Below are 23,322 nucleotides of genomic sequence, written 5' to 3' on the forward strand. Positions count from 1 at the left end.
ACAACTTCTCAACTGCCAGCCATTCTACCGATTAATTCTCCTGTTAGGAAATTTCTCCTTAATTTATTCTAACTTGCTTCACTCCTTGGTTGGTTTCCATCCATTGTTTCTTGTCTTGCTTTCTGGTGCTTTGGATAATAGGCTGACCCCTTTGTTTTTATTTTCCAAAATACCAGAAGGCAAGACAAGAAACAATGCATGGAAACTAATCATGGGATGCTAAAGGCCAACTCTCAAAAAGGATCAAGGTAAATTTTTTTTGTTTACATCTTTCCTCCCTTGTTAACCTGTTATGGCTTGTGCTCATTTTCAATCTCCTTTCTTTGCAAAAAAAAAGAAAATGTTTTTGGTTAACAGCAACATGATTCCAGCACTATTTCTTTTTTTTAATGTTATAGCTCTCTCTACTGATCAAGAAAAAACCTTGCACCATTATTATTTTTTTGTTTCTCAATAGAAGGAAGAACAAAAGGAAGGTGCCAACTCTTAGAACGAGGCGGAGCTGAAGATTTGAATTGGTGTTTTTTGTTTTTTTTAAGCTGGGGGAGGATGGATTTAAAGAGGCAAATTCCCCAGCGATGAAAAGTCCCAGAGTTTGGAGGACCACAGATTTGGAAAAGCAAGGAACACAGAAACACTAAAGATATACTAGATGGAGTAGGCATTGAGTATCTCACCTGTTCTCTTCGTTTTGCAAGATAAGGGCCGCACACTTATAGGGAAAAGTGAGTGAAGATTGATATAGGTCAATAAATATGCAACAAATCACATATGCACAATGATTGCAAATGTTTGAATTAAGCTTGGACATGAGGTTAGAACAGTATTCAACGGTTCTAATTAACTGATTAGTCCATTCATTTATTAATACATTAGTTCACTCATTCATTAATGTTCACTGACTTCACTAACATTCATTAATTCGCAATTAAATGAATTTATTAATAAATTAGTTCACTAATTAACAGTTCAAAGAGATTCAACAATTAACCAGTGGAAGGAATTGCCTTTGGAAGTTTGGGAGTGTCCAATCACTAGAGGTTTTTAAGAGGAGATTTTGGACAGCTGCGGATCAGAAATAATATACAAATCTCTTGCAAGAACAGCGGATTGGACTAGTTGACCTTTCCAACTCTGTTACTGTTCCTTAGTATTTTTCAACCTAAGCAACTTTAAGATGGGTGGATGTCAACTCCCAAAACTGTCTGGGGAATTCTGAGAGTTGAAGTCCTCATATCTTAAAGTTGCCACGGCGGAAAAACACTGGATTTAAAAGAGGCAATTTAGTTCATCTTCTTCCTTTCTTTCAAAATTTGAATATCTTTCTAAGGAATATTTGACACTCACTCCTAGAATTCCCTGGAAATCAAACGCCATTGCTGCTGACATCTCTCCAGAGAACACCAAAGTACAACTTAATTTCCCGGCAATCGCCAACAAAAATGGTGGTTTGCAGATCAGTTACAGCCGAAGCCAATTCTACCCTCCTCGAAATGGGAGCCCGGAGGCTTTGCAAATGGAATTTCTTCAGACAGTCTCAGGCAAAAATCCACTTTAAAGATTTCCCCTGCATCCATCTCTCAGTAATTAAGCTTCTCTGTCCCCATTATCCAGATTATTGGGGGCAATCTGCTGACTCTGTAAACTGCTAACAGAGGAACGTAAACCACTGTGAAGCAGTATATAAATCTAAATGCTACCCTGTTTCCCCAAAAATATGACCTATCCCAAAAGTAAGTCCTAGCTTGATTTTAAACATGCATCCAATATAAGCCCTATCCCCCAAGTAAGCCCTAATTAAGGATCCCACCCACTTCAGAGTGGATGGATAAAAATTAAGCTAGGGTGGGGATGTGGGTGGTGGAGCTGCCCTACTACTTACTTTTGGACAGTTGTAGCCAGGCCTTGCACACCCCGACCCCTGCCTTGCCGGCCCATTTCTTCTGCAGCCAGTAAGGCTGGCAAGGCTTTCCTGAAGGCTTCTGCAGCTGATAACAAAGCTCCGGATCGATCCAGAGCTCTATTATGGCTGCAGAAGCCTTCAAGATAGCATTGTTAGTAGCAGAAGAAGTTCCTGAAAGCTTCTGACAGCAAAAAGGAGGCCAGGAGCTACACGCGTAAGTGAGGGTAGTCAGTGGATAACATCCCCCCAAAATAAGACCTGGTGCAAAAAATAAAAGACAGGGTCTTATTTTCGGGGGAAAACGGTATTGCTATTACGGAGGTTTTTCAGGTGCCCACAGTAGGACAGGCTAAGCGCCAAATTCTTTAGGTCCTACTTCATGGAGAAGAAGCGAGAGGAACCTTGGAGTGATTTGTTTCTTTAGGTATTCAGACTGGGGAATAGAAGGTACATTTGACTGAACTTTGACTGAAGCTGCAGCCTAAACAATGGCTGTCCACATTTCCCCTGTCAAAATGTTTCTCCAACTTTGCACTGATGACGTGACCTAGTGTGGTAATGAAATGTCTGCAAGGAAACTACCAAGCTCAGAGAGCACCAAGGACCCCACAATCCTCCTCCCCATTCCCCCCCTCCTCCTATCTTCAATCCTCCGCCCTTCTAGCACTGATAGTGTTACCTAGTTGGGTCATAAAACATCTGCAAGAAAATCACCGAGGTTAAATAACATCAAGAACCCCCAAAGTCCCCCCACTCTTCCCTCCCCCCCGTATGAAAAACAGTCATGTCAGGTTTTTTTTTTCAGTACTGTTGTAACTTCGAATGAAGAACTGATGTAAGAGGAGGATTAAATTGTAATGAATTGTAAATTGTAATGAAAATGTAAATTGAACTTTGAGCCAAGCTGCTGGAAATTCTTTTAGCGAACGTGGAACGGTTTTGCAGTCACCCTCCTTGACAATTTTAGCAGCATATCATGTCTCTCAAAAAAGAAACAGCCTCTATTTTTGCTAGAACAATACATTACCTTTCTGGGCCTCACAGTTTCTGGAGAAGAATAAATCACTAACTGCCTTACTGTGATGGTATCCAGTCCTAGACAAGGAATGTACAGTAGTGAGATGCCAGTCTATAATAAGTTGAGAATATATAAAGTCTTCCCACGAGAAAAGAAGGACCAGGGGTGACATGATAGCAGCATTCCAGCATTTGAGAGGCTGCCACAAAGAAGGAGTCAGATTATTCTCCAAAACACCAGAAGGCAGGACAAATAGCAATGGATGGAAACTAATCCAGGAGAGAAGCAACCTGGAATTAAGGAGAAACTTCTTCACAGTGAGGACAATTAACCAGTTTGCCAACAGAAGTTGTGGGTGCCGTTTCAGACAAATGGATATCTAATCTCTTCTTAAAAACTTCCAGTTTTGGAGCATTTATAATTCCTGGAGGCAAGTAGTTCCACTGGTTAATTGTTCTAACTTTGAGGATATTTCTCCTTAGTTCTAGGTTGCTTCTCTCCTCGATTAGTTTCCACCCATTGCTTCTTGTCCTGCCTTCAGGTGCTTTGGAGAATAGCTTTCAACTTCCTCTTCTTTGTGGGAACCGCTGAGATATTGGAACACTGCTATCCTGTCATCCCCAGTTCTTCTTTTCATCAGTCTAGACATACCCAATTCCATACCCAGTTCTTCATATGTTTTAGCCTCCAGGCCCCTAATCCTCTTGGTTGCTCTTCTCTGCACTCTTTCTAGAGTCTCAGCATCTTTTGTTTACATCGTGTTGACCAAAAGTGGATGCAGTATTCTAGGTGTGGTCCTACTAAGGCGTTATAAAGCGGCATTAACACATCACATGATCCTTAGAATTTAGAATAGAATGAATGAGCTGGAAGGGACCTTGGAGGTCTTCTAGCCCAGTCCCCTCCTCGAGCAGGAGAACCTATACCAGTTCAGATAAGGGACTGTCTGTCTAATCCATGATTCTATCCCTCTGTTAACGCAGTCTAGCATTGCGTTGGCTTTTTGGGCAGCTGCAGCGATGTTTGTTCTGCTCCGACTCGCCAACCCTAATCCTTCTAATTTACCTTTCCATCTACAGAGAACTGAAGTTCTTTCATGGGGAAAAAAAAAGAGCTGTGTGATCTCTGAGTGTCTCCAAAGCTTTTCATGAAGTGGGAGAAAAATCAGGTAACCCTACCCAGATTTCCTGGAACCGATTGCTATTTGGGGCCGTGGGGAGTTTTTAACCCCAAATCCAACCTGCATGATTCATCCTAACCCTACCCCGTCTTTTCTTGCAATTTTTAAAATTTTTTGTTACAACAAAAATCATTGTATGAACAGTGTGGTTCTGTGGTGTCTTACATTTTGACACAAATATGACAATATTCCTCTTACACAACGTAGTTGCCAATTTTTCCAATTTAGTATCAATACACATAATTATTTTCAATCTTAATTATTCAGTATTCCAGTACGTTATTTTTGGGTCAATCTCTGTATTCTTAACCTCACTCCTTTTACTACCAATGATATATCAATCATCATATTTGCAATGTTTACCTAATTGTATTATTCTGATAACGATTCACAAGTTTTTGTTAAATTATAGTTACCCTAACCCTAATGAAAAGGACTAGGGGGTGAAATAATAGTCTTCCAATACAGGTAATCGACTTGCAACCCTTCGTTTAGTGACTGTTAAAAGTTGTAACAGTGCTGAAAAAAGCGACTTAATTCCCTCATTCACCCTTATAACCAGGGGTGGGATTCCACCAGTGTAACAACGAGTTTGGTGAGTGTGTGCTTTCCGTGTGTGCGCTCAGCGCTTCAATAATCTTATCAGAGGCATCTTGGGTAAAGAGTAGGAATGTCCAAGCCGATCGCCTTGTGGCAAGATTCCATGCAGAAAATCCAACCAAGTCTGCGGGGTGGGGTTCACAACCCTGAATCCAATACCCGCAATAAATTTGTTTTCTTTTTGTGTTGTACAGGTCACCTTCAAGAAGTAAGGGGAGCCGAATGTCAACTCATAAAAAATATTTCTATGGTCTTTTTAGAGTTGCCAACAGAAAGGGAGGGGGGAAAGCGTTTTGAAAGAGCAATGTGGCAACTTGGAAATTGAAAGTGCATTCCATAAATAGTTTTTCAAAGATGGTAACTAGGTGACTGAAGTTTCTGCCGCACAAAATTCTAACTGGAGAACATAATTGATGACTCTGGGCTATGGATGTGTCCCATTGGAGAATATGAATTATGATACACCCAGTGGGTGGAGGGAAAACCAGGGTCAAGGGTGACAATGAATGATGTGTCTCAGAATCAGTTACACCCAGGCAGTGCCGGACATGTTAACTCCCAATAAATCCTTTTTCAGTTTTGGAAGTTTGGCTCGAGACTCATGATTTAAATGGGGGTAATGGGTGGAATCCTGACATCCTATTTATGACGGTTGCAGTGTCCTCGGGTCATGCGATACCCTGTTCCCTGAACAGCTGTGTTGCTAACTTAACAACTGCAGTGGTTCCCTTAATAACGGTGCCAAGAAAGGTCGTAAAATAGGGCAACACTCAATAACTGTCTCATTTAGCAACGGAAATGTGGGGACCAGTTGTGGTCACATGTCAAGGACGATCTGTGCTCTCTTATATCAGCCTTCTGTTTTTATCTATGTGGAGCTTGACCAGCCAATCCTGCAGGCCAATGAGATAATAGAATAGGATAGGATAGGATAGGATAGGATAGGATAGAATAGAATAGAATAGAATAGAATAATAGAGTAGAATGGAATGGAATGGAATGGAATGGAAGGGAAGAGAAGAGAAGAGAAGAGAAGAGAAGAGAAGAGAAGAGAAGAGAAGAGAAGAGAAGAGAAGAGAAGAGAATGCTTTATTGGCCAAGTGTAATATATAAAAGTTATATAAAAGTTACATAACTTTTATACAAAAACCTGGTTTATCCTTTATGGCATTCATGCCTGGATAAAGCAATGCTCTCGCTCCGTCCATCTGGCTGACCACACCGTAGCTCTGATTGTATAACTGCCCTCTTCTCCGGGTCATACATGACATGATCCGTGTGAGGAGGGACGCTTGCCAGCCCTTTATCTTGCTAACTCAAGGTCCGCTGGAAACTGGGGGCAGAATGTATGAATTTTGGATGGGACGCCTGAAGATTGTAAAGCAAGTGGGACAGGCAGCAGCATCTCATCCTGGATGGCCTATATAGTTTTGCAAAAAAAAATATTCTGTTTTGGTCACCGTGATGCAAAAAAGAAGATATTGAGACTCTAGAAAGAGTGCAGAGAAGAGATGATTAGGGAACTGGAGGCTAAAACATATGAAAAATGGTTGCAGGAACTGGGTGGCTAACCCGTGCCAAAAATTGCGTGCATGGTCAGATGTGTACGCTCACATGCCAGCACCCAGAAGGCAATGCATGCTCCCCCTCCACACCCCCTGCACATGCATGCACGATCCCCCCCCTTACCGGCACTGGGCCAGTTTTGTCACTTCCGGTATTTCCGGAAATACAGGAAGTGATGAAACGGGCCTGTTTTTCGGCCTCCAAAGGCTACAGAGGCTTCCCTCGAGCCTCTGGGAGTTTGGAAAAGGCCTCAAACAGGCCAAAAATCAGCTGGGAGGCACACGCATGCGTAGTGAGGTGAGTTTGGTTGGGGCTCATGTGCCCGCACAAATGGCTCTGCATGCCATAGATTCGCCATCACGGGTCTAATCTGACGAAAAGAAGGACGAGGGGTGATTATGATAGCAGTGTTCCGACATCTCAGGGGCTGCCATAAAAAAGAGGGAGTCAAGCTATTCTCCAAAGCACCTGAGGGTAGGACAAGAAGCGACAGGGGGGGAAAGTAATTAAGGAGAGAAGCAACCTAGAACCAAGGAGAAATTTCCTGACAGAATAATTAAGCAGTGGAACAGCCTGCCTCCAGAAGTTGTGAATGCTCAATCACTGGAAATTTTCAAGAAGAGACTGGACAGCCGTTCGTTCAGAATGGTGCAGCCTCCTGTTTGAGCAAGGGGTTGGATTAGAAAACCTCCAAGGTCCCTTTCAACTCTGCTATTCTATTCTGTCTTCGGTTTCAAGGCCTGGGACCAGAGGGGGTATTCAGCCATTTTGGACCAGTTTTGGCATATCGGTAGTGGAAATTTTGAGCAGTTCGGGGAACCGGCAAATGTCACCTCTGGCTGGCCCCATCCACCCGCCCCCGGCTGTTACCTCTCCTATATTCCCTTGTATTTTTTTAGCTCAGCTGATTCGTGCGACAGAGTGGATTGCCGCGCCTCAGCTGAGCTAAAAAAAACAGGTCAGCTCACCATCATTGACACAGAAGGTGGTCTTTGAGCCCTGCGTGCATGCACGAAGCGCACTCTCATAGAACTGGTAGGAAAAAAATTTGGATTGCCTGGGACATCCAAACATATTTAGCTGATAATATGAGCCTGCACGCATTATTTCAAATTGGAACAAATACAGAGACACACTGGGACAAATGAAAAGGTTCAGACAACTTCTGCTTGGTTTGAAAGAATCTCTCTCTCTCTCTCTCTCTCTCTCTCTCTCCTGTCTCTCTGTGTCTGTTTGTCTCTCTCTCTCTTTGTGTCTTTCTGTCTGTCTGTCTCTCTCTCACACACACACTGTCTCTGTCTCTCTGCCTCTCTCTGTGTGTGTGTCTCTTTCTGTCTCTCTCTCTCACACTGTTTTTGTGTGTGTGTGTGTGTGAGAGAGAGAGAGAGAGAGAGAGAGAGAGAGAGAAAGAGAAAGAGAGAGAGAGAGAAGGAGTGAGAAGGAGAGAAGAGTGGGAGAGATTAATGCACTTTGCACCAGAATCACAACTTTAAGGAAACAATGTACCACTGGGTGCTGATTGGGCAACGGGTATCCTTCCAGGGAAGCTCTGTTTTCCTTTCCTCTGCAGAGGTGGTCCATGGATGGTCCAACAGGTGGGGGAGCCAAGGTGATACATACGGCATCTCAGCCAGCAAAGGATGAAAGAAGTCAATGGCCGTCACTGCTTTTCTTTTTATGCACACTGCATGCCGAGAATGCACATTGTGCAATGGTGCCCATCCTCGTGCCTTTTTGGTCCTCAGCCCTTCTGTAATTATTCCTGTCAACCAGAATTTCTACAACCCCTCCGTATCTAAGAGAGAGGAAGATATAGATATCTCCATCTCCATATCATAGACGGGATACGTCTCGTTTAATGAAAATAAGGACTAGGGGTGATATAATAACAGCCTGCCAATATGGAAGGGGCTGTCACAGAGAGGTACAATCACTTCTCCAAAGCACATGAGGACAGGACAAGAAGTAATGGATGAAAGCTCATCAAAGCGACATCCAACTTAGAATTAAGGAGAAACTTCCTAACCGTTAGAACAAGGAATCAGTGGAACGATTTGCCTTCAGAAATTGTAGATGTTCCATCACTGGAAGTTTTAAGAAGAGGTTGCCTGAAATTGGTGCAGGGTTTCCTGCTTGAGGTGGGGGTTGGACTAGAAGACCTCCAAGGTCCCTTTCAACTCTGCACTCCTGTAACATCTCTCTTCATTGAAACCTTTCCCACGCCATATTTCCAGTACTTCTTGACCGATAATTTGGATATTTGTTGACTGATAATTCCTAGACCAGGAGTCTCCAACCTTGGCAACTTTAAGACTTGCGGACTTCAATTCCCAGAGTACTCTAGGTTGGAGGCCCCTATTCTAGACAGTATGTTATGTGTCTGGGTTTTTTTTTTTTTTACTCACACTTGCCATTTTGACTCTTAATGTCCCGGAGAAATGAATCAGTTTTTGATTTATTCGATCGCCTTGTTTTGATAGCCTGAAACTCAGGAGACTTTTTTTTCGCAGTCGACGTTCATGCCTACATATCTTCAACTCAAGACATTGAGTTGTAACCACATTCCAGAAATAATGTCCATCTCACCCATAACGTCCTCTTTCCCCTCCTTCAACAATCTCCCAGGTTCCAGTTTTATTTTGCAGAAAGGGCACGCCCGATTCCCAGTTCTCACTGCCTGTGAAATTTTGTGTTTTCCCCAAATCCGAGTGACTTTGCCATCTACTTAACAATGCAAACAAAATAACCAAGCCTTTCTCGGGATTTGCAAAAGTCAATTGCCAGTAAATCTATTGGGAGAGCAGCTAAAACTTCAGGAATTAGGGCTCCGGTTATGCTAATTTGTGCCTTTTGCATTTTATGAGGTTTCCCGCTATGGACACATTTCCAGGGGCTTTCAGGTTTTGATGCGATCTTTTCAATTAATTGCACCTAAAGAACATTCAGAAGGTGCCCTGCAGTCCCTACTATATCCCAAACTCAGATGCCTTCTTACAACTTGCTGGACCTCATGGATAACATGATGAAAAGACTGGAGAGAGTCTTCTTCCTTCCTTCCTTCCTTCCTTCCTTCCTTCCTTCCCTTTCTTTGCCTTGCCTTGCCTTTCTTTCTCTTTCTTCTTTCCTTTTTCTTTCTTCTCTCTCGCTTTCTCTCTTCTTTCTCTCTGTCCCTTTCTTTTTCTTTCTTTCTTTCTTTCTTTCTTTCTTTCTTTCTTTCTTTCTTTCTTTCTTTCTTTCTTTCTTTCTCAATTTTCCTTATTCTCTCCCTTCTCCCTCTCTCCCTCTTTCCTTCCCTCCTTCCCTTTTTCTTCCTTTCTTTCTCTCATCTCTATTTTCTTTATTCCTCTCTCCCTCTCTTCTTCTTTCTTTCTTTCTTTCTTTCTTTCTTTCTTTCTTTCTTTCTTTCTTTCTTTCTTTCTTTCTTTCTTTCTTTCTTTCTTTCTTTCTTTCTCAATTTTCCTTATTCTCTCCCTTCTCCCCTCTCCCTCTTTCCTTCCCTCCTTCCCTTTTTCTTCCTTTCTTTCTCTCATCTCTATTTTCTTTATTCCCTCTCTCCCTCTCTTCCTTCTTTCTTTCTTTCTTTCTTTCTTTCTTTCTTTCTTTCTTTCTTTCTTTCTTTCCTTCCTTCCTTCCTTCCTTCCTTCCTTCCTTCCTTCCTTCCTTCCTTCCTTCCTTCCTTCCTTCCTTCCTTCCCTTCCTCCCTCCCCCCCTCCTTTATTACCCTGGGCTCCAGTCTCTCTTGTGCCAATGCTGCTTCCTGTCACACCCCTCCCAAAATCCTTACCTGTCCGTTTCACTGGGCTGAAGAAGCTCCGATGCAGATCCTCCTTCCAGGTTGAAGATGTAACCAGCAGTTCTTGTAACTCCAGAGGGCTAAATCAATCTTTTAGCAGCGGAGCTTTGGGGTTTACTTTGAGATTGACGTCACAGTTCTTTTTCCAGCATCCAACAATATTTTTGGCAAAAGCCAGGAAGGGAAGTAGACTCATGCCCTGCTTTAAAACCGTCCTCACGACTGGGAAATTATTGGGCTGCCAGAGCGTGACTCCAGTAAACAGCCGCTGCAATCGCACATTTATATCTGCCCTGGTTTAATGATTGCACCACTTTTGCTCTTCACTGGGGCGGGGTGGGTGGATTAAGGCAAGAAGAGTTTATGGGCAATTGACTTTTACAAGGATGAATTTAACTAGGAAATCATCGTGTAGCTTTTCAGAACATTTTGTAAACTGTCTCAGGAAAAAAACAAACTGGTTGAGGCCTGGGTCAGAGTAGTGCAGCCGTGGGCCATTCCAAGGATTTATGCCTTGGCTTCTTGGAGGAAAGTTATAGCAAGTGGGTCTTTTTTTAGCTTAGAAAAATAAAAAAGGATTTCTCAGAAGGAACCTAGTAAAACTTATAAAATTAGACTGCAGGGAGAAAGTGGCGAAGGAAGGAAGGAAATGGGAAGGAGGAGAGAAAGAATGAATGAAGAAAGGAAAAGAGGAGGGAGGGAGGAAGATAAAGAAGGGGAAGGAGGGAGGGAGGAAAGGAGGAAGGAAAGGAAGGATTTAATATGCTGCCAGAGTCCCCATAATTTCTCAACCTTGATAAATGACTATGTAAAGAGTTCAGAATAACAATTCCCAGAGACTTACACAACATATTTATTTGGCTTACATTGAATCCTAACCCCCCCTCCTTTTTTTTATTAGCACATAATCTAACCAATAGTTTGGGTTCATATAACATATAAAGAATGAAGCCAGGTTAAACCCAATCACAGTAAGTATATTGGGTGAATGTGTCTGCACATCCTTTTATCCATTAAGATTACGAGTATTGCAGGAACTTCTGAGTTATTAATTCTCTTTGGGGATCATCTTCTTCTTTTCCTTCTCCACTTCCTCTCCTCCTCCTCTTATCGTCCTCCTTCTCCTTCTCTTCCTTCTCCTTTGCCATCTCCATCTCCTCCTCCTTCTCCTTCTCTCCCCCCTTCCTCCTCCTCTTCCCCCCCAAACATCATACAGTATACCTGCCCTATTATAGCAAGAGCCTAAGGTCTGGGAGCAAAGCCAAATTTTAAAGACTTGCAGAACCATTGTAGAATGCGTGAGGATGCTGTTCCACTGGATAGGCACGGAAACAAAAGAGATGCACTTTGGGTCCGTCTAGATAACAGGGGACCTGGCGCCTCCTCTTCTGTCTGACCCAACTGGGTGGGCAGAAATCACCACCACAAACAGTTCCTCAAATAACCAGCCCTTCCAAAGGTTCACTTTGGGTGCCAATGGTTTCCAATGCATTTTGAGCCTGACACAGAAGACTAACACAATTCATCAGCTGAATAACACAGCTGGAAGGGAACTTGGGGGGTCTTCTAAGGCAGGAGACCCTACACCATGTCATACCATCTCTTTTTAAAAGCCTCCAATGATGCAGCACCCACAATTCCTGGAGGCCATGTCTGATTAATTGTTCTCACTGTCAGGAAATAGTTCTTTTTATATATATATATAAAATTTTTATTGGTTTTTAAAAACAAAAATAAACAAACAAAACATAAAAACATCAAGCTGTCTTCCATAGGTGTACATACAGTGTGCCGGTTGGTTTACAAATTGTTTCCATTTCGTAGTCTTCAATTACAATTAAATTATATATAATCTCATATTGTCAATCAAAAACTAAATACCTTAGTATCATTATTAATCAATCATTTGACTATACTTTTATTCATTCATGTTTTACAAGATAACCATAATTTACTTAATTTATTGTATAACAGTTCATATTATCATTCAAAATCTATCCTAAAATCATTTTGTAGTTATAATAAAAAAGAAGTACATCTTTATATATTTATCATTTTCTAGAAATCTACATATTTCATTACTGTACTTTATTATCTAACCATTGATAGAAAAGATCCCAAATTTTATAAAATTGTCTATCCTCTTGTTCTCTGATTTCAAATGTCAATCTACTCATTTCAGCACATTCCAATATTTTCTTAATGATTTCCTCCTCTGATGGTTTCTTCTCATTTTTCCAGTTTTTAGCAAATATAATCCTAGCCGCTGTTAATACATTTACAATCAGGTATTTCAAATCTTTACTATATATTTCAGGTAAAATTCCCAATAAAAATATCTCTGGTTTCAAGTCTATGTTTTTTTTGTCATTTTCTCCAACCACATGTGGATTTTAGTCCAGTATTTTTTAGCATCCGCACAAGTCCACCACATATGGTAATATGAGCCAGGTGTCTGATGACATTTCCAACATTTTTCAGATTTATTCTTGATGTCAGGAAATAGTTCTAAGTTGGATGTTTTATTACCGAACTAGGTAACATCGTCAGTGGCAGAAGGGAGTAGGTTTGCATAGAGGAGGAGGAGGGTTGTGGGGCCCTTGGTCTTCTCTGGATGGTTTTCTTGGAGACGTTTCATTACCAAACTAGGTAACATCATCAGTGCAATAATGAAACGTCTGCAAGAAAACCACAAAGCTCAGAGAGCACCAAGTACCCCACAGACTTACGATGGTTAAGCTAGAAGAAAAGGAGAATGTAATGGAAGAGCCTTGAGCAAGGAAGACTCCAAAGGAATGTCCATGAAGATTCTCAGTCATCCAGGTCCTGGTTGTCCCAGATCTCAAGTGGGCCAGGTATCTACTTGTTCAGTCCAGTTTGAGCAAATCTATTGCTAAAAGAATGAATTTGGAGGAAGAGAATTAGACCAGGCAGGCCTCCCTCCAGCACAATTTCCAACACTCAGTTGATTGCTAAAGTCTTAAAAGGAGGAAATTTCTTGGCTTCTTCAATTAAAGAGGAATAAATACTACGTCCAGTTCTGGCCACCATGATACAAAAAAGTTGCTGAGGCTCTAGTACGAAGGGTGCAGAGTAGAGCAACCAAATTGTTGGAAAGCACTACCTGACTCTGTTGTTCCATTCTCAAACCCCTATTCCTTTAACCTCAAACTATCCACAGTTGGCCTCACCCCATTCCTAAGAGGTCTGTAAGGGGTACAGATAAATCAGAGTTGGGAGGGACCTTGTAGGTCATCTAGTCCAACCCCTCGCCCAAGCGGGAGACCCTACACCATTTCTGACAAATAGCAGTCCAATCTCTTCTTGAAAGTCTCAAGTGATGAAGCTCCCACAACTTCCGAGGGCAACTTCTGTTCCATGGGTTGATTGTTCTCACTGTCAGGAAGTTTCTCCTTGTTTCCAAGGTTGAATCTCTCCTTGTTCAGTTTCCATCCATTATTCCTTGTCTGGCCTACAGGCAGTTTGGAAAATAGCTTGAACCCCCTCCTCTCTGTGGCAGCCCCTCAAATATTGGAAGACTGCTAGGAGCTTTAGAAAATAGCGAGGGCGGAGCTGGCGTCGCAACGATACGGCATGCGATCTTGGAGGTCTGAGATCGCTGCCGATATCTTTGCTCCTGGACGTTCCTATCGGATCTAAACCATCCCGAAGAGATGGTGAAAGTGAAGAGCGCATCCTGTCAAATCCCAGGGATACTGCAAAGTCCCTGGTAGATCCAGGAGAAGCTCTTCTTGCCAGCGGCAAATAGCTTGACCCCTTCCTCCCTGTGGCAGCCCCTCAAATATTGGAAGACCGCTATCATGTCTCCCCTGGTCCTTCTCTTTACTAGACTAGCCAAGCCCAGTTCCTGCAACCGTTCCTTGTATGTTTTAGCCTCCAGCCCCCTAATCACCCTGATTGCTCTTCTCTGTACTTTTTCTAGAGCTTCAACATCTTTTTTATAATGTGGTGAACAAAATGGATGCAGTACTCTAGGTGTGGTCTTACTAAGGCTTTATAGAGTGATATTAGTACTTCCCTTGATCTTGACTGTATCCCTTTGTTAATACAACCTAGGATTGCATTAGCTTTTTTGGCAGCTGCTGCACACTGCTGGCTCATATTTAGCTGATTGTCCACTAAGACTCCGAGATCTCTCTCACAGCTACTGCTATTGAGCCTGGTTTAACCCAGTCTATAAATGCACCATCGTGCCTTCCGTTGCTATCCTATTGTCCCCATTTATTCGTGTCAATTTCCTGTATTCTTACTCATGTTTATACTTATACCAATTATCTTGTAAGTGACTGACAAATCAAATAAATAAAATAAAATAAGTAGATAAATAGATAAATAGATTAAACTATCCACTACTATCCACAGTTGACCTCACCCCATTCCTAAGAGGTCTGTAAGAGGCGTGCATAAGTGCACCATCGTGCCTCCAGTCCCTGTCCTGTTTTCCCCATTTATTCATATCTATTTCCTGTATTCTTATTCATGTTTATACATATACCCATTATCTTGTAAGCAATTGACAAATCAAATAAATAAATGCTTAGAGGCTAAAACATAAGAAGAATGGTTCCAGGAATTGGGTATATCTAGTCTGGTGAAAAGAAGGACTAAGGATGGTATGATAGCATTTTTCCAATATCTAAGGGGCTGCCACAAAGAAGAGAGGGTCAAGCTCAGTGGTGGTATTCTACCGGATTGGCCTGGTTCTGGTAAGCCGGTAGCAGTGATGAGCATACTCACTTTTACCTGCTGAATTTGAAGCGTAGCTGCTTTGCGCGGCACAGAATAGTGCTACGCGGCAGCTGCTGAAGCGATCGGGATCGTGCAGGCTTGCAGGAGGTGAGTTAGAATGCCTCTGCACCTGTGCAAATGCCTCTGTGCCTGTGCAAAGTGCGTGTTTGGTGCACGGGTGCATGCAAACTGTGTGCACGTGTGCAAAGCATGCCCACCAAGCCACGCCCACTGAACCAGTGGCAAAAATATTTGAATCCCATCACTGGTCAAGCTGTTCTCCAAAGCACCAGAAGGCAGGACAAGAGGCAATGGAGGGAAACTCATCAAGGAGAGAAGCAATCTAGAATTAAGGAGAAACTATCAAAAAGTGAGGACGATCAACCAGTGGAACAGCTTGTCTTCAGAAGTCGTGGGTGCTCCATCACTGGAGGTTTTCAAAAAATAGACTGGGCAACCACTTGACTGGGTTGGGATGAGGCTCCTTGCATAAGCAGGGGGTTGGACTAGAAGACCTCTATAGGCCCTTCCAGCCCTATGGTTCTTTCTTCTACATTTCAGAAGATACAAAGGAGATTCTCTGCTTAGGTCCAGGACACTGTTGCCACTCCTTAACTAACCTCATGGGTTTCCCCCACTTCTGTTTAATTTGGACAAAGACAGTACATATCTACAAAATAAATAAGTAAATTAGGACAACAAGAGGAGGAGGGTTAGAAATGAAAGACTTTTTTTTTAGTTCTCACTTTCTTTATAAGCTGATTTTTCCCTGTTTTTCTGCCTTTCTTTCAGAAATGGAGTTGTGCTTAAGCCATAACTTTAGCTGCTGAAGTTCAGCTTTCAACTTGCTGAAAAATGAATTCCCCCTCATGCCAAAGTTTTGGGTTTTTAGACAAGCCTTGCTAACATCCTTGGTAGACTTAGCCTTCCACGATTAATTACAACTCCTTGCATTTTGCCAGCTTAAAACAAAAACGATCATACCCTGCCAAAGAAATGTTACAACTTATAAGCTACGTTAGGTTTCCAAGGGCATTTTAAGTTTAACTCTTTTCTGCTCAGTGGTTTTCGCTGGATTTTGACTACATTTTATTGCCTTCTGAGTTGCTTGGACTAGCATCAGCTACTGAAAAAGTGAGTTTGACTTCCTAAGAGTAGGAAAGCCTGCAGGGGAATTTGGTTGGGATTTCTGGAGAGTCTGGAGGAGGGGTAGGCAATTAATTTCCGTCGGGGCCCACATGGAAAATCAGGTCTGCGTTCGAGGGCCACATAAATGATTTTCCATTCCAAATCTACATGAGAGAAAAAAGACTTTTAAATAAAACGTTAAAAATTTTGGTCTTCCAAGCTACCCACCCTCCCAACAGTAACAAAACCCCTTCCAAACCACCGTCTCTTTGAACTTGAAAACAAAAAACCCTAATACTTAGCTTCGATCAAATCAAGCTCTTACAACCAAATGCTGAAGTCAGTGGCACTTACTGAAAATTAGTTGGGCGGGGTGGGTAACTGAAGTTTCAATTTCGAATTACAGCAAGCAATTCTCCAACACCGTTTCCTCCGCTCGAGGGGGAAGAGAGAAGGGAAGGAGAGGAGCTCTTTGCCCGCTAGTTAAGTCTCAGTTTGCAAGGCTTGAATTGACTCGGTGATTTTATTTCACTACCGAGGTTAGCGAAAACTGGAATTGCTCCCGAGCTGGCAAGGTCCGATCACTGAAGCGCTCTTCCAAAAGAGCAGCTTCCGGAAGTAAAGTAACACCGCGGTTGCTCCTGCTACTACTTTCCACGCTTTCCAATCACGAGTCCCAGGAGAGAACAAATAGCAAACTGTGATCAGGGGCATCCAAGCCCACCTAAAGCTAGGCCGCTGCTGGGGGAGCCTTGCCCTGCCTTGGTGCCCCGTTTCCTGGCTTGGTGGTCCTGCTCGGGCGGCACTTTAAAAGCCCTCCTCCTCGCATACGTGCCTGACGAGCCGCTCACCACGACGGTGGCAACATGGCTGCTCCTAGCACCCGGGCAACTTCCCAGCAACTTGCGGCTTCCTTTTTCCTCATGGGCGCTCGTGCCTGGCCCCGAGCCGCACGGCGGAGGGGAAACCTGGAGCGCTGCCGGGTCGCCTCCTCCAAGCAGCCCGCCTGCCCACTGGGCAGAACCTTTCCTGCTCCTCGGCAGGAAGACGCTCCTGCCTGCCGAGGCCTTTGCAAAGTTTAAGCCTGGAAGCCCCGGAAAAAAAAGGGGGATCAGCGGGGACTCACCTTCGGAGAGGTCCTCTATGCACTCAAAGGTGATTTCGAACTGTAGAAAGGTGAAGGGTTGTCCAGCACCATGACGTTGTTCACCTGAACCTTTGTCATATTGGGTGGGAGGGGAGGGGAGGGATGGGGGAAGGAAGCGCGGGGAGAGGACCCGCAAACAATAGTCGGAGCGTGTTCCTCCTGGTGCCTGGGAAAGTGCCTTGTGCGGGAGATGCACGCCGGCCAGGGATGGAGAGGCGAGTTAGGAAACTTCGCCGCTGGCTCTCCCGTCTGCTGCTCCCGCCACCTTCAGCGGAGGCATCGGCCGGGCGGGCGCTGGCATTGTGTGCCTCTCTTCTTTTCTTTCCTACCCCGAGAGCGGTTTGCGCTGTTTTGCAACTTTGGGGGCCACGCGGCGCAGGGCAATACGCCACGCCCAGCGATTTTTTTTCAGAGGCGGGCCGGATTAGGCAGACCAACGGGCCGGATGTGGCACGCGGGCCATAGTTTGCCCACCCCTGGTCTGGAGGCTAAATTGGATGGGAGACGGTATATACAGCCTATGGAAGGGAAGAATTATAGGGAATATGGTAAATGCCTTCCAGACTTGAAGGCCTGACACAGAAAAGAAGGGATTAACTTATTCACCAGAGCACCAGAGGATCGGACAAGAAGTAATGTTAGAAACTCCTTAAATGGAGACCCCACATAGAAATAAGGAGAAATTTTCTGACAGCGAGAACAAAGAATCAACAGAATAGCTTTCCTCCTAGAATTATGGCTGCTCCATCACTGGAGGTTTTCACAGATGGACGATCATTTGACCCAGATGGTATAAGGCAGTGGTGGCTAACCTTTTTGGGCTCCTGTGCCAAAAATTGTGCATGTGCTTGTACGCTTGCACTCATGTGCCTGCACCCAGAAGGCAATGTGCGCCCCCCATGCCTCCTATACATGTGCGTACAATCCCTACACCCCACCACCCCCTTAGCTGTACTGTGCCTCACAGCTGATTTTCATCTGGTTTGAGGTCTTTTTTAGCCTCCCAGAGGCTTTAGGAAGGCTTCTGCAGGCTTCTCAGACTGAAAACGAGGCCCGTTTCATCACCCAGTATTTCCAGAAAAACAGGAAGTGATGAAACGGGCCTAGTTTTTGGCCTGAAAAGCCCGCAGAAGCCCGCAGAAGGCTTCCTAAAGCCTCTGGGAGGCTGAAAAAGGCCTCAAACCCACCAAAAATCAGTTGTGAGACTTGCGCATGCGCAGTGAGGTAAGTTTGCCTGCAGCTCGTGTGCCAGCACAAATGGCTCTGCGTGCCACCTGTGGCACACATGCCATAGGTTCGCCATCACAGGTATAAAGTCTCCTGCCTTGAGCAGGTGGTTGGACTAGAAGATCTCTAGTGTCCCTTCCAGCCTTTGATTCTATGTTGTACATTTCTGATCATCAATTTTCATTTCCATGATGTACAGGAATAAGTACACAACGTCGACACACAGCATGGTTCCCTTTTAAGAAAAGGATAATATTTCATATTGATGGCATTGGGTTGGTTCCAACTTTGATGTCCTTCAAAACTTGAATGTCAACAAGCTTGGGGCCTCAAGGACATGGTCATCTAATGAGGTGGCTTCATTGTTTGTAATGCTTAACGTTCTCTCCCAGATTTTAATAATATTAATATCTTAATTGTGGAATGCTTTCTTCAAATATTGTTCATTTTTAAGGATATGCCACCCAAGGTCGCATCCTGTGATATAAGGTGGGTCACTGTACACAAATGATAAAGAAATATGTTTGTTAGGTATGCTCTCTACGATGTGCCTTTAATTTTTGTTTAAATTTAAGAGTAGGAGGCTGTATTATTATGTATTTATACTTTTATCAGGAAGGGACGCAGTGGCTCAGTGGCTAAACGGCTGAGCTTGTTCATCAGAAAGGTTGGCAGTTCAAGGTTTTGAATCCCTAGCGCAGCGTAACGGAGTGAGCTCCCATTACTTGTCCCAGCTTCTGCCAACCTAGCAATTCGAAAGCATGTAAAAACTGCTAGCAGAAAAATAGGGACCCCTTTGGTGGGAAGGTAACAGCATTCCGTGCACCTTCGGCATTTAGTCATGCCGAACTCCAGTTCTATAGACACAACAACCACGGAGACATTTTCGGACAGCACTGGCTCTTTGGCTTTGTAATGGAGATGAGCACCACCCACTAGAACCAGAAACGACTATCACATATGTGCAAGAGGAACCTTTACCAAAGAAATTTGGAAATTACCGATTCATTTAACAAGCACAGTGGTTCACTTAACAACTGCGGTAGAAAGGTCATAAAACCAGGCACGACTGACTTGAAAGCTCCTTTGCTTAGTGACAGAAATGCTAACCCCATTTGTGGTTGTAGTCTGAGGAATACTTGCTTCTATTTACTGATACCGATTTTTTTTCTTTGTAAGTTTGTCTTTGCTGCAGTGATAAATTCTGTTTCTTTTTAGTTTTTTTAAATGATAAGCCACTTTTCTAAAAAATAATGGGGCATAAATATAAATATAAGAGATTGTCACCCTCAGCCTACACCTGAGCTACAGATATTTGCCACTGTTGCAAGCATAAATATATGATTATACGTAGTAATGTTTTACCTGTAAATGACTTTTTCTGATTTAATTGCAATAATATGCACACAAACAACCGCTTTAAACTCAATGTAAATCATTCTAAACTTGACTGTAAAAAAATATGATTTCTGTAATAGGATTGTCAAAGTCTGGAATGCCCTACCTGATTCAATTGTCTCAGCTACAAATTTTCACAGTTTCAGTCACAAATTGACTTCTGTGGACCTTACTTCATATTAAGTGGGTTATCATCCCTGTCATTGTATTTTTATTCTCTTATTCTTGTTCTCGTTTTTGTTTGACAAATTCCAATTAATAAAATAAAATAAATAAATGATTGAGAAATTTAAAAAAATACTTTATTGCATGTTAGGCTCTTTTGCACGGTCAAAAGAAAATAACCTTAAAAATCTCCAAAATTTGATTCTTGCAAAAGTCTCTTACTGGAATGACTGAACCAATGTCACAGCTAATCCTTCCTTCTCTCCCCTTGGGAAAAAAAAAAGACATTTTATGACGTGGTGAGTGGGATTCACACATCCACCATCCAGATGTTATGATTCTCACAATGATTGAGAGTTGCGTGGTGTCAGTTCTGTTCACTAGACGCAGCTTTTGGGGGTGTGAATTTCCTCGGGCAACGGGCCAGGAATGAGTTCCCTTGGTTAAGTTCTCTAGTTGGTTAAGACAGGAAAAATGCAGATGCGCTGAGACTGTCCTGGCCTTTGACTATATATAGCGGATAGATTTGCTATTTTTAAATTGATTATTTGTCAGAGAAGGGTAGCAATTTGTTCCCGTTTGGGTACACATGGAAAAAAAATGATGTAGCAGAGGTGACGTGGTTCTGTCCAAAAGAACTCAGTGCGTTGATTATCACTCCAAATTTCCAAACTGAAGGCAGAAAAACAGTGGTGGGATTCTATCAGTTTCCCTACCAGTTCGGTGATCGCGCACTTTGTACATGCACCTAATGCGCACACAGCTTTCCAAACACCAGCTGAGGCTCTGCTGTGCCAATTAGGTGAAAGGATAAAGAACAGAAAAGCATAGGGGAAGGTGTGGGGGGGTAATCTTGTGCTTTTCTCTTTATTATCCTCTCAGCCGATCATCTGAGGTATTTTTTTTACTACTGGTTCGGTCAAAGCAGTAGCAATTTTTGCTACCGGTTCAGGTGAACCGGGCCGAACCGGTAGCATTTCACCACTGTAGAAGAATGTCCTTCTACAGCACAAAACAGATAGTCGTCGACTTAAAACGGTAATGCGGCCTGCTTAATACCGTTGTATGTCGAGGATTACCCATATGGGGTGTGTACAAGGAAATTCTTCTACCTTCAGTTAGAAAATTTGGATGGATAAATTAACACACTGAGTTCTTTTGGACTGAACAGCTTCCATCACGATGGTCGTAAGTCGTGACAGCCATAAAATAGGTCACCAAGATTAAAGAAAGGTTGCCAAAGAAGGGACAAAATAAAATGCAAGTGACCAAAAATTAAAATATTTTTCAAATTATTTTAAATGATTACACTAAATGCTTAAGTTGTCCTGCAGCAAATTGCCTGGTTGTAAATTGGCCATGGCGAGTTTTCCTGTTGCGAATTGGCCATTGTGAGTTGGCTGTTGTGAGATGTGGGTGGCTGGGTGACTTTGGGCCAATCACCCGGAGACTGTGAATTCTAGTCCCGCCTTAGGCATGAAAACCAGCTGGGTGACTTTGGGCCAATCACCCGGAGACTGTGAGTTCTAGTCCCACCTCAGGCATGAAAACCAGTTGGGTAACTTTGGGCAAATTGCCAGGAAATGGTGAGTTCTAGTCCTGCCTCAAGTGTGCAAGCTGGCTTGATGACCTTGAGCTACCCTTTCGCTAAGCATGGCTCACCTCACAAGGTTGTTGTGATAGGGAATATAGGAGGAGGAAGGAGTATTAGGTAAGTTGGTCACCTTGAGTTATTTATCAAACAATAAAGGCAGGTTTTTTTAAAAAACCCTAAAATAAATAAATAAATAAATAAAAACCACCCAGTTAGCAGTGATTGCTTTTTGTTCGGCTCACTTTAGTGGGAAACAGTTAAAACACATCCTTCCCGTTTGCCTTCAACTGGATAAGGGTGAACATTACTTCCTCTTGGATGCATTGTGCCAAATATTTAAGAACTGGCACCTGCCCAAATTTTGGCAGAACTAAATATTACCAGCTGCAATGGTCATGTCTACAGACGGGATCCTGGGCGTTTAATGAGGCATTCATCAAATCTCCTTTTCTCACTGAAAGTTTTAAATAAGATCTGGGAGCGATTTGTTCCTCTGAAAAGGCTGATATTCACAAATCAAACACAACCGATGATTTTATCCGTTAAATAGGCTGAGGCACAATACTAAAGTACAATTTAACATCTGAGAGCAAGAAAAAAAAAGGGTGTGTGTGCGAGGGGACTCCTAAATGCAAAAATTATGATTCCCAATGAGACACACTGGGGTAAGAATCAATTCAAAGGCCACATAAATAGGAGAATTTTTAGATTGCTTTGAATTTTTTTTCCCCAATTAAAATTGCCTGCTGAACAGAAAGACTATTGTCCATAGCAGTGTATAAAATAAATAAAAATAAATGAATAGGAAATTGGAGATCGAATAGAAATATGTCTATTCCACACACACAACAAAGCTGCATTTCTTTTATTTGGAAAGCAACTGCTATTTTTTTCCTGCAATTTACATATGTCCATGGGTGCTATGCCTCTTCACAACTCTATTGATTCGCCCCCTCCACCTGTCTTATAAGGTATTGATGATGACTGTTGCCCAACGCAAAAGGTGTATTCAGAATAAATGACCTACTTCATCTGCTTATTAAAATGGCCGCATCCTTCATTCCTTTTGCAAAGCCACGCTATAAAATCTAAACAATGCACACTCCAACAACAAGGGAAATCAAATGCTCAGCAAAATCCATAACAATTGCACACAGAAGATATATCGGCATCATGAGAAAAAACTCCCATCCAATGAAAAAAAAAACCCTCTCTTCACCCCAAAACACCACTGGAGATATTACTGTTCTGACCCAGGCTTCACAAAATCACGAAACAGACTCCTTGTCCCAACAAAACCCCTTTTTATTTGGCTAATGTGAATTCCTATCATTCACATCCAGCAAAGTCCCGGCAAACAGTCTTTCAAGGGTGAATTACAACCACAGACTTTATCAGGCTTGGAGAGTTGCCAGGCCGATAGCTTCCAAGCGCAATGCTATACAAGGAAATACTTGGCAAGGAGTCACGAACAAATCTTCACACTAATTAAATGAACTAATTGTCTCCTGCAAACACCACTCCCCTTTCGCTCCTCTTTATTCCCTATAGGAGGGGCCATTCACCGTCCACCTGTGCCTTTACTCCTGAGTCGACCCTTCTTCCTTAACTGTTCCCTTCTCCTGGTAGCTCTGTGCACGTGCACATCGGGAACAGGCTCCAGCTGTTCTTCTGCCTTACTGATCTCCAACTCCAAAGGCAGTTGTTAACTGTCGGACAGCCCTGGCTCCATCTCTGCCTCCAACTCAGAACACTCATCAGAGCCTTCCCCAGACTCCAGGACTGGCCCGTATTCCTCCCCAACCTCCTCACATTCCCATTTTCCCTTCTTTTTCTTTCCTCTTCCTTTTCTCC

At 43.0% G+C, this 23,322-nt stretch overlaps 1 protein-coding gene and 1 long non-coding RNA gene across 4 annotated transcripts in view; both read right to left on the bottom strand.

Annotated features, from left to right (window-relative positions):
- The window catches only part of GPR20 (G protein-coupled receptor 20), a 39,546-nt gene extending 29,152 nt beyond the window's left edge, over positions 1-10,394 (bottom strand). For 2 of the 3 annotated variants that reach the window (XR_015743322.1, XM_026716016.2), the window contains exon 1: positions 10,052-10,293. The gene's annotated coding sequence lies outside the window, so the exon portion shown is untranslated. Of the gene's footprint in view, positions 1-10,051 lie in introns of all 3 variants that reach the window. The other variant, XM_087931762.1, reaches the window with a different exon arrangement.
- Positions 1-23,322, bottom strand: part of LOC148126482 (uncharacterized) — a 456,824-nt gene that overhangs the window by 199,937 nt on the left and 233,565 nt on the right. The window lies entirely within an intron of this gene.

This window comes from Pseudonaja textilis, chromosome 3 (genome assembly GCF_049901715.1).
Source record: "Pseudonaja textilis isolate UNSWEBS1 chromosome 3, rPseTex1.2, whole genome shotgun sequence".
In the NCBI taxonomy this organism is placed as follows: Eukaryota; Metazoa; Chordata; class Lepidosauria; order Squamata; family Elapidae; genus Pseudonaja; species Pseudonaja textilis.